Raw genomic sequence first — 12,081 nt, 5'->3', positions numbered from 1 at the left:
AAAAGGATGGTGATTTACGGACTCTATCTGCAACCAATGAATATGCAGTTTTGTTTTTGTTCTTAGATGTTGCACATGATTGCAGTATAAATAACCAATTAGGTATCAAACTACTTGCAGGTAGTTATGTATACTATTTGGCAGATTGTAATAATACTAAGGAAAAATTAAATAAAAACTTGTGTTGGTTGCTTGTTTGTTTTTTTTTATTTCACGCAAAGCTACACGAGTGCCATCTGCACTAACCATCCCTAATTTAGCAGTATAAGACTAGAGGGAAGGCAGCTAGTCATCACCACCCACTGCTAACTCTTGGCCAACTCTTTTACCAATGAACGTTATGAGTGGAAAATCAGTTCTCCTGCACCCAGAAGACAGTACTGAAGATTTCACGTCAGTTTGCTCAGCCAGTTCTCATGACTACTGAAGTGTTGAGTATCCCAACTGTTTTTTGCCTAAACTCTTCATCAATAAGTTATTGCCATTATTCCTAAGATTGGTTAGCATAGTAAATTACAGTAGAGTTGATGTATGTGAGTAGCTGCTTTAAGAGTGTTTTTGTTGATTGAATTAGAAGAATTTTATTACTCTTAAAGAAGTATACAATGGTAAACTTTAATGTATGGAAAATTTATTCCAAGCATTTATGCTTGGAATATTGGTCTCAGAGTCAAATTCTTTGCTTTAACTGTAAAGCTTCAAGTTAGGGTTTGTGTGCTCCACTTGCTCACTACATCCTCAATTCAAATAAATAGCAGTATAACAGATAGTATTAGATGATGCTTGAATTGCTAAACTGAATCCATTTGGCCTGCCTCTGTTACACAAGAATAATAGATCAATTTCCTGGAGTTACAGATCTCCATTTGTATGTAGAAAGTGCTCACAGAATAAAGGCAGTCTCCTCAGATCTAGGATCTGGTTATCACACCTTCAGGAGGGATATTTTGCCAAAACATTCAACAGTTTTGTCTGTATAATAGGTAACCATGTTTCTGGAATATTTATCTAATGTTGACTATACTGAGCTAAGGAACAGTGGACTGCATGAATCTATGTAGCAGATTGAATAAACATTATATAAATAACTGGTGTACTATGGATGAAATCAAATGTGTTTGTATCATTTAATGAAGTTACAGAAGCCATACATTATATGAATTATTTTCTTTCCAGGAAGTAGGCAGCACAGATTTGAACAGTTAGTGTAGTTGTGGGCAGTCAGCATCCAACTTTATGTTATAATGTTTATAAGTGTGATAAGGAAAGTGGAAGTAACTGGTGGTAGTGATATTGCTAGGGTTGTGTCCATTGTACCATAGATAAAAACAAGTATGTCGCTACCAGTGCATCTAAGGTCAATGAAAGAGAACAGTGCAAAAAAATCTATGTCCTACACAATGAAAGTAACTCAGTGACTTGTTGATTGAATATGGCAATGTTATGGTTATAACCATATGGCCATTTAAGTGAAAACGAGGTAACTTTCCACATCATACATACAGGTGATGTGTGTCATGGTCCGAGGACATGTGAGTATTGTTTTAGCACAAAGCTACACAATGGGCTATTTGTGCTCCAAATCTGATAAGGCATCCACCATACCAGTTTCTCTAGGGTACTAGTGACATAGCCAGTGATTAAGTACAGTGAATATTGAAGGATGGAGCCATACAGCTTTTGTTGAGTGTTTGGTCATCTCCAGTAGTGACTGTTAGGAAGAAGGAAAGAACATAAAGGTTCTTTGTTTATGTTTGGCAAATGAATGCTGTAACTCACATTGATGCCTTGCTTGAACCATTACTTCTGTTAACTATGCTTTAGGCTTGATCTAGTAGTTATCCAGTTCAACTTGACATTGATGGTGGCATATCTAAGAGTTGAACCTATGGGAACCATCTAATACATCTAAACATTCATTTGTTAATGGTTCAAGCAAAGCATCAATGTGAGTTACAGCATTCATCTGCCAAACATAAACAAAGTACCTTTGTGTTCTTTTCTTCTTGAACTGGATAACTACTAGATCAAGCCTGAAGCTTCTTAATACAAAAGATTACTTCTGTTAACTATGCTTTAGGCTATTTGGCCTGTGTAATATATGCCCACCACTTTGGAGCAATTGATGAAGCATACACTAAACGTTTTGCAGTGGGAGAGATGTATGGAGTATATTAAAACATTTTGTTGTTTGGTTGCTCATGTATGTGACTTAGAACGTGACAATATTGTTTCAGCACATACGTAAAGCAGACTTAAAGCCAAAGAAAATGCACAAACGTGGAGTTCCTTGGTCAAGTTGTACATAGAGATGGAGGTTCTACCAATCCTACTAAGTTAGCAGTGGTAAGAGACTGGCCTCTACCTGTAACCAAGTAAGAAGTTTGCAGTTCCTTCTGTTTTGTGTTATATTACTGGTGGTTTGTCCTGCAATTGCCAAGAGATGGACAGACTTTATCAGCAGCATAATGCCTCACCAAAGCTATGCCTGAGAATTTTTTAGTATCAGAGGACACCATACCAGATATTTTTCTATCAGTAACGAAGTAACACAGTCTCCAAGTTGCACTACAGCTTTCTTAATTACCTATCCTGACACAACTGAAGGAGAATCCAGGGGTATAATCTAAAACTCAAGAATCCTAGTATATGTCCTTTCAGATCGCTTTTGCATAGGCTTTTGGAAAATTCAACAACAATAATTGCAAAAGGCTCCAATGTCATACTTTTGTGTCCAAAGTTCATTCCTTCAGTGCTGGGTTCCTATAATTCATTTAGTATATAAGTACAATAATTTCATCCCATCTTTTCAATAGCTTTACTGCACCATATCCCTAGATAATGTATCTGAAATCTTGAACATTTTCTTCTTCAGCTGCTTGAGGTATTTACTGGTTTAACACATTTTGTAGAAGTGACGTATATACACATGATTGTGTTGCCTTTCCACATTGAGATGCTTCTTCATTATGGTGTGTGCTTTAGACATGGACAAATAGGTCTTTCCTACTGACGTTTTGTTCAAAGATTCTCACCTGTTACAAAATGCTATGACTTGTTTACCATAACTAGTGTATGACTTGTTGGAGTTCACTTTGTGGGTGCTGTTGGGTCATCAAGTTTATCTGTATTCCTTTGTTTCCAAGTGCTATCAACTACAAGAAACAACCTGTTATGTAAATTCTAAATATCTGATCTTAAAACATCTTTATGATCTGAGTATTTCATATATACCCTTGCTAAGAATGACCAATATTTGGTAACAACATGTTATCTATGAAATGCAAAACTATGTTTATTTGTTGAATCTTGGACAAAGCCACTTGAGATTTATTTGTGCTATTCATTCCTAATTTTTAAATGATAGGCTAGATGGAAAGCAGTTAACAAACACCACAAACTGCCAACTCTTGGACTACTCTTAGCCAATGAATAGTGGGATCAACCATTACATAAAATGCCCACATGGCTAAAAGGACGAGCATGTTTGGTGATAGAATTCACACTTCCAACCTGAAGATTATGAGTCGAGCACCTTTACCACTAAGCCAAACATTGTCAAAATGTAGTTAAGATATATCCCATTCATCCATGACTTTATATTGATTATGGCTGATATGCATAACTAAAACCATTGTAATATAATGTACTTAGTCTTCTTTTTTCATAAACTGCAGCTATAAAACAAAACAAAAGAACCTTATTATTTGAAACGTCAACAAAAATTTAAATAGGGTAATTTTGAATACACACACAATAAAGATGTGCCAGTGAAATAAGAATAAGAAAGTAAGATATCCAAGAAGACTCCTCCAATCAGTATAAAAATTACATCAAATCTGGTTGTATCTGGCTTAAACAGAGCAAGCCTTGATGAAAGTGAAGGAAGACCATCTTTGTCCATCACCATTCAATTGCTGCCTTGGAGACTTGTTGAATGCTGAAGGTATTACTTTTATTAGACATCATTTTATTTTCATTGTAATACAATCTTTTGATTTTATTATTATTAATTAATACTTAAGGTATATTTACACTAAATATAATATTCTATTCTATAGGGTGTCCACTCTTTTTGTGCCTGTGGTTTCTGCATATATCTCTGTGTATGTGTGTATATTGATCATTGTTAACAATGGTATATATATACCTTCCAAGTCAATGATATATATAAACTAACTAAACTAAACTAAACTAACGTGGCAGGGGTTCAGTTTAGAGAGAGAGAAATCAGAAGAGTTCTCTCTCCAACTGGGGTGTTCAGGAACTTTGTAGTTCCTCTTCGTCCCCTTTCGTGGATTGTTATTAAGATTAAGTGGTGTTTTTTTTTTTTATTATTTTAATAAATTAATTATCGTTATTATTCTTGACTTTTTGGGTGGAGAATGTTTCACTAAATGTTCTTTTGGGTGGAGGCAAAGGCAGCAGTGGAAAGAAAGGCCGGGACCTGTCCCGAAAGGAAAAAGTTGGGCAGATGTGAACATGAATGTAATTCATTCAAATTCAGATCAAATCAAACGGCCCAATTCTGGGTCTGGCAAAAAGGTTGCCTAGGCTGGGATCTAGAAATCCAATGCCTGAAGATTTTGATGTGGGGAGAAACGGGAGTGCCCCGGGAAAACCCACTTTCACACGACAGGCGCCGAAAGTTTTGCCTGTCGTGTGCCCTGTACCTGAAAAAAAGGAATTCATGTTAATAACATAGATTTTATTTATTTAGATTCTTTGTTGAGTGGATTGTGATTCTTGAAGTATGTTGTAAGGTGATATGTATTTTGTTGGTGCACTTGACAATTTGTGTAGTGATGCCGTTAGTTTGTTTCTATTTTCTGCTTTTAGATAATATTTGAGAGAAAGTTCTGTTATTCTATCTCTTATAGTTGGTAAATTACTAATTTGGTGTAGATAATTTGTTGGCGTAAAAGATGGTAAACTGAGTGCGGATTTTAATATTTTGTTTTGTTGCACTTGGATTTTTTGGAGTATTGTATGTTACTTGACATCCGTACTCTATTAGTGGACGGATGTAAGCCTTGTATATTTGTATAATGGTGTTCGGTGCGCATTTCGATTGTTTACCAGTTATAGTCGTTAGATATGAAATCCTTTTTCTGATTGATGAGTGTATATTGTTTATGTGTTTTTTCCATGTTAGTTTTGTGTCGAAAGTGACGCCAAGGAATGTGATGTTTTTGCTCATGTTAATGGTTGTGTTTCCAAGTGATAGTTTTATTTTTTCTAGATTTTTTCTTTGCTTCTTTAGTTTTCTATAGAAGGTGATTGCTTGTGTTTTTATCGGATTTAACACGACCCTCCACTTGTTGCTCCATGTTGAGACGTTGTTTAGTGATTCTTGTACGCGAGACATGGCCATTACTGGGTTTCTGGAGGTGCTCCAGATTGCGATGTCGTCTGCGTATTGTGAATTGTGTGTGTATGTTAGATTTGGAAAAGGTATGTCACTGACGAAAATTATGTATAGAAGTGGAGAGAGGACTGATCCTTGGGGCACTCCTGCCGTTATATTAAATAATTTGGATATGGTTTTATTGACTTTTACTTGTGCTGTTCTATTGGTTAGGAAATTTGAAATCCATTTGACTATTGTGAGATTTATTTGTAGGTGATTTAGTTTGTATATGATGGCGTTGTGCCAAACGCTGTCGAATGCTTTTTTGACATCTAGGAATACCCCGATGGTTACTTGATTGTTGTTGTAAGCTTTGTAGATTGATTCGGTGAGTCGTGTGAGGTGATCTGTTGTTTGTCTATTTTTTCTGGAGGCATTTTGAGATTCTGGAAGGATGTTGTTTGATTCGCAAAAATGGAGGAGACAATTCTCTCCATCAGTTTGCCAAGGCAGCTTAACAGACTGATGGGGCGGAAATTATCTGGATTTGTTCTGTTAGTTTGTTTCTTGGGGATCGTTGTTATGATGGCTTTTTCCACGTGTCAGGGTAATACCCGGTCGCTAGTGAAATGTTCATGATGTTTGTGAGGTGTTGTAGTAGGAGAGTGGAACTTTTTTTGAGAATAATATTAGGTATTTGGTCATGTCCGGGGGAAGTGTTCTTCAAGTTTTTGATATTAATCTTTAGTTCGGATATGGTTATTTTTCTATTGATTGAATTTGAGTATGCTTCTAGTGTCTCTCCAGGAAATCCTGGTGAGAATGAAGCTTGGTTTGTATTTATGTAGTCGTTGACATGGTGTTGGTGTTGTGTGTCGAAATCTACTGAGTTTAAATCGCTAAAAGAGGATTTGTAATAGTCAGCTAACAAGTCAGCTTTCTCTTCGTCCGTCCTTGCGATTTTATTGTTGTGTGTGATATGTTGCAGCATGTGATTTGTGTTTTTGTCTGAAGCAATACTCTTGAATTTTTTCCAGAATTCTTTTGGATTGTTCTTGGTTTTTTCTAAGTTTTTACAGAAGTTATGCTAATTGTTTTCTCTGACTTTTTTAATTTCTTGTTTAATTTTTGTATTTGTTTTATTGATTTCTGTTTTAATGTGTGGATCGCGTGTCATGTAATGTGTTCGTCTTAATTGTCTGCGTTTGATTATTAGTGCGTGAATTTCTGGCGTTAGAGTCCATTGAATAAGTGATTGTTTTCTTTTTGATTTAGGAATTGTGTTTTTTATGGCTTTCTTTATGGCTTCTGTAATTTGATCAACATAGTTGTCTAGTTCTGTTTTGTTATTTACATGTTCGATTGGATGGGGTAGGTATGAGTCCAGAGCGGCATTAAAAGTGAGCCAGTCTGTTTCAGTGTAGGTGTATGCGGAAGGAGTCACGTACGCCACAGCAGGGTGGCGCGGGTGAATCATACATGACATGGGGAAGTGGTCACTGGTGATTTCATCATGCACTTTAAAGTTAGATATTCTGTTAACCATGTCCTTGGGTGCGATGATGAAATCGAGTACATCGTATGAGCCGTTAGCGGCTGAGAAGTGTGTAGGTGTATTGTCATTAATTAAGTGCATTTTATTCCTAGAGATAAAATTTTTTATGCACGATCCTCAGCGTGTGTCTCTGTTACCCCTTAATTCTGTGTGCGGTGAATTAAAATCTCCAATAATAATTGGTTTGGGTTTATATATATATAAATATATTTATGATATATAAATAAATAATCATAAAACGAAACGTTTTACTACGATTCATTATAGTACTTACTATATAAGTAGATCGTCACAGTTAGGTTTTCTCTTATACCTGCTGTGGCATACGTGACTCCTTCCGCATACACCTACACTGAAACAGACTGGCTCACTTTTAATGCCTCTCTGGACTCATACCTACCCCATCCAATCGAACATATAAATAACAAAACAGAACTAGACAACTATGTTGATCAAATTACAGAAGCCATAAAAAACACAATTCCTAAATCAAAAAGAAAACAATCACTTATTCAATGGACTCTAACGCCAGAAATTCACGCACTAATAATCAAACGCAGACAGTTAAGACGAACACATTACATGACACGCGATCCACACATTAAAACAGAAATCAATAAAACAAATACAAAAATTAAACAAGAAATTAAAAAAGTCAGAGAAAACAATTAGCATAACTTCTGCTTAGAAAACTTGAACAATCAAAAGAAAAAAATTCAAGAGTATTGCTTCAGACAAAACACAAATCACATGCTACAACATATCACACACAACAATAAAATCGCAAGGACGGACGAAGAGAAAGCTGACTTGTTAGCTGACTATTACAAATCCTCTTTTAGCGATTTAAACTCAGTAGATTTCGACACACAACACCAACACCATGTCAACGACTACATAAATACAAACCAAGCTTCATTCTCACCAGGATTTCCTGGAGAGACACTAGAAGCATACTCAAATTCAATCAATAGAAAAATAACCATATCCGAACTAAAGATTAATATCAAAAACTTGAAGAACACTTCCCCCGGACATGACCAAATACCAAATATTATTCTCAAAAAAAGTTCCACTCTCCTGCTACAACACCTCACAAACATCATGAACATTTCACTAGCGACCGGGTATTACCCTGACACGTGGAAAAAGCCATCATAACAACGATCCCCAAGAAACAAACTAACAGAACAAATCCAGATAATTTCCGCCCCATCAGTCTGTTAAGCTGCCTTGGCAAACTGATGGAGAGAATTGTCTCCTCCATTTTTGCGAATCAAACAACATCCTTCCAGAATCTCAAAATGCCTCCAGAAAAAATAGACAAACAACAGATCACCTCACACGACTCACCGAATCAATCTACAAAGCTTACAACAACAATCAAGTAACCATCGGGGTATTCCTAGATGTCAAAAAAGCATTCGACAGCGTTTGGCACAACGCCATCATATACAAACTAAATCACCCCAAATGGATTTCAAATTTCCTAACCAATAGAACAGCACAAGTAAAAGTCAATAAAACCATATCCAAATTATTTAATATAACGGCAGGAGTGCCCCAAGGATCAGTCCTCTCCACTTCTATACATAATTTTCGTCAGTGACATACCTTTTCCAAATCTAACATACACACACAATTCACAATACGCAGACGACATCGCAATCTGGAGCACCTCCAGAAACCCAGTAATGGCCATGTCTCGCGTACAAGAATCACTAAACAACGTCTCAACATGGAGCAACAAGTGGAGGGTCGTGTTAAATCCGATAAAACACAAGCAATCACCTTCTATAGAAAACTAAAGAAGCAAAGAAAAATCTAGAAAAATAAAACTATCACTTGGAAACACAACCATTAACATGAGCAAAAACATCACATTCCTTGGCGTCACTTTCGACACAAAACTAACATGGAAAAAACACATAAACAATATACACTCATCAATCAGAAAAAGGATTTCATATCTAACGACTATAACTGGTAAACAATCGAAATGCGCACCGAACACCATTATACAAATATACAAGGCTTACATCCGTCCACTAATAGAGTACGGATGTCAAGTAACATACAATACTCAAACAACACACTCCAAGTGCAACAAAACAAAATATTAAAATCCGCACTCAGTTTACCATCTTTTACGCCAACAAATTATCTACACCAAATTAGTAATTTACCAACTATAAGAGATAGAATAACAGAACTTTCTCTCAAATATTATCTAAAAGCAGAAAATAGAAACAAACTAACGGCATCACTACACAAATTGTCAAGTGCACCAACAAAATACATATCACCTTACAACATATTTCAAGAATCACAATCCACTCAACAAAGAATCTAAATAAATAAAATCTATGTTATTAACATGAATTCCTTTTTTTCAGGTACAGGGCACACGACAGGCAAAACTTTCGGCGCCTGTCGTGTGAAAGTGGGTTTTCCCGGGGCACTCCCGTTTCTCCCCACATCAAAATCTTCAGGCATTGGATTTCTAGATCCCAGCCTAGGCAACCTTTTTGCCAGACCCAGAATTGGGCCGTTTGATTTGATCTGAATTTGAATGAATTACATTCATGTTCACATCTGCCCAACTTTTTCCTTTCGGGACAGGTCCCGGCCTTTCTTTCCACTGCTGCCTTTGCCTCCACCCAAAAGAACATTTAGTGAAACATTCTCCCCACCCACCAAAAGTCAAGAATAATAACGATAATTAATTTATTAAAATAATAATAAAAAAATACTGTTTGGAGGAGTCACCACTTAATCTTAATAACAATCCACGAATGTAAAATTAATCAGATCCAGAGGCACGAAAACTGAGGAACTACAAAGTTGACAGATTATGTTGAATTTTTCCTGATACCACATCGGAAGAGAGCTGTATTAGATATTTCTTCCCTTACTTCCTGGATTTAAGTTCCTAGAAGGTCCTCTTGAAATTTCTGTTTTAATCCCATCAAGTACATATGCACATATAATTGTGATGGTTTTGTGTATCATTGTAATCACTGACAGGATACATGAAAGAAGCTTGGTTCTTTTTTTCACTTAGTGTCCCTTTCTTTCAACAATGATAAGATTGTTGGTTTCAAAGTTGGATGCATAGACTATGCAGTCTGCATTATGAGCTCCAGAGAGAACTCTTCTGATAAAGGTTCTCTCTCTCTAAACTTTAACAGATTTTATTCTATCTACTCTAAATTAACTGTTATGAGACTGACTTTTGAAGTCTTAGGCACTTTGAGGTAACTTTCAAAGTCACTAAACAGGTGATAATCTTCCACAGCAAATGCTTATAGGGAAAACCAAGAAACAATTACAAGTAAATTTTATGACAAGTTGATAAAACATGGTGGTCGTTGGCTAAGAAACATTTCTAAAGACATACATGTACTCACTCTAATTTGCACTCCTGCAAATAACAAAGGATTGGAAAAGTGAAAGGGTATGGAGTTAAAACCAAGAATGTGACTCCAGTTGCAGAAAAGAGACTTAAGACATTTTGAGCATAGTTAAATAAATATTTATTTACAAACATATGAGAGTAGAAGACATCATACAATATTTCTAGATATTCTCTGCAGAGAGTCTTGAGAAAGTTATTAAGAAAATTCTGTCGAGTTTTTAATATTTTCAGTTCCAGACTGAAAACTTAACATTATGTATATATGTACATAAAAAAAAAAAAGTAATCTCTCTTAGAAAGTATGCACTACCCACATCAGTTGTTGCATAAGGTAGAATGCATGTTTCAATATGAGAAAATCTGCTTATGCTGTAAAATTAAGTAAATATATGACGTTTAGGAAACGTTGTGTAAGTTGCACAGTTTTTATGCTAAGGAAAAAATAGAAAATATCATACCTTTTAGTTACAAAAAATTTATTTTGCTAATGGTCTTACTGCTACCTTAGTAATCATTTGTCAACATGGAAAATATTTAGGGTTGCTAATGTTTATAAAGTAAATTAAAAAAATATTTTAAAAACTGACTGAGTCTGCCAACGTAAATTATGATATCATCAAAGTAAATAAATGACGAATTAATAAACTCCCAATACTCTTAAAGGAAACACGTCAATTGTTATGCACGTTATAAACATAGAATAATTTAGCAGATACTTTTATAGAAAACTACATGAAGAGAACATTTAACTCTTATGTTACAATTAGTGTTATCTTGTAGTAATACATAGACATTCCACGTGTTTTCTCTCCCTTTATTTAATATAAATTATTTCAAAATTTTCTTGTATATAGGGCTTTTAACATAAAATGTTGGTCACGGTTGTAATTAAGTTCCTCTCATCCCAGTTACCTATTACCACGAGAAATATTTCTGTAGAGTTGACCATACTAGGCCTGGCATGGCCAGGTGGTTAAGGCACTCGACGCGTAATCCGAGTTCGCGGGTTCGGATCCCCATCACACCAAACATGTTTGTCCTTTCAGCCGTGGGGGGAGTTATAATGTTGTGGTCAATCCCACTATTCGTTGGTAAAAAAGTAGCCCAAGAGTTGGCAGTGGGTGGTGATGACTAGCTACCTTCCTTCTAGTCTTATACTACTAAATTAGGGACGACTAACGCAGATAGCCATCATGTAGCTTTGCGTGAAATTCACAAACAAATAAACAGTACCATAATACGAAAACGATTGTGTGATATTAAGGCAACTCATATAATTTGTATCTGCTTTAATTATATGAGTGTTAAAAAATTGTTCATCTGATTTTTGTGCATTTAAGCATAAATACCTAATGCAGAAAGTTGTTGAGAATGTTTCGTTCTAGTTGCCTTTTCTCTATAATAAATAATGTCTATTCTGGTTGAGAGAAAATATTGCAATAACATATAGCATTCAAGTTGAAAAGACTAGTACTGTAATGTCGTTTTACTGTACAAGTTCACGTTATCTAAATGTAACAGTAGACTAAGGCTATGAGAGAACACAGGTCACGAGGTAAATTTGTGGACTGATCCAAGAAACCAGCTTGCTTGTTGAATTCAGACGTGCCTTCATAGCTCAATTATACTTGGATTTTTTTCGAATAAAGACTTATTTTAAGAACATTGTGTTTAGTTTGACAGAAGTCTATCCCGAAAGAAAAAACTAAAACCCTGTCGAACTTAGCTCAGTCCAGTAGAAGTGATTTTTATTTTGTT

The sequence above is a fragment of the Tachypleus tridentatus genome, chromosome 10 (genome assembly GCF_004210375.1).
Source record: "Tachypleus tridentatus isolate NWPU-2018 chromosome 10, ASM421037v1, whole genome shotgun sequence".
Lineage (NCBI taxonomy): Eukaryota > Metazoa > Arthropoda > Merostomata > Xiphosura > Limulidae > Tachypleus > Tachypleus tridentatus.
This window is presented reverse-complemented; position numbering follows the sequence as displayed.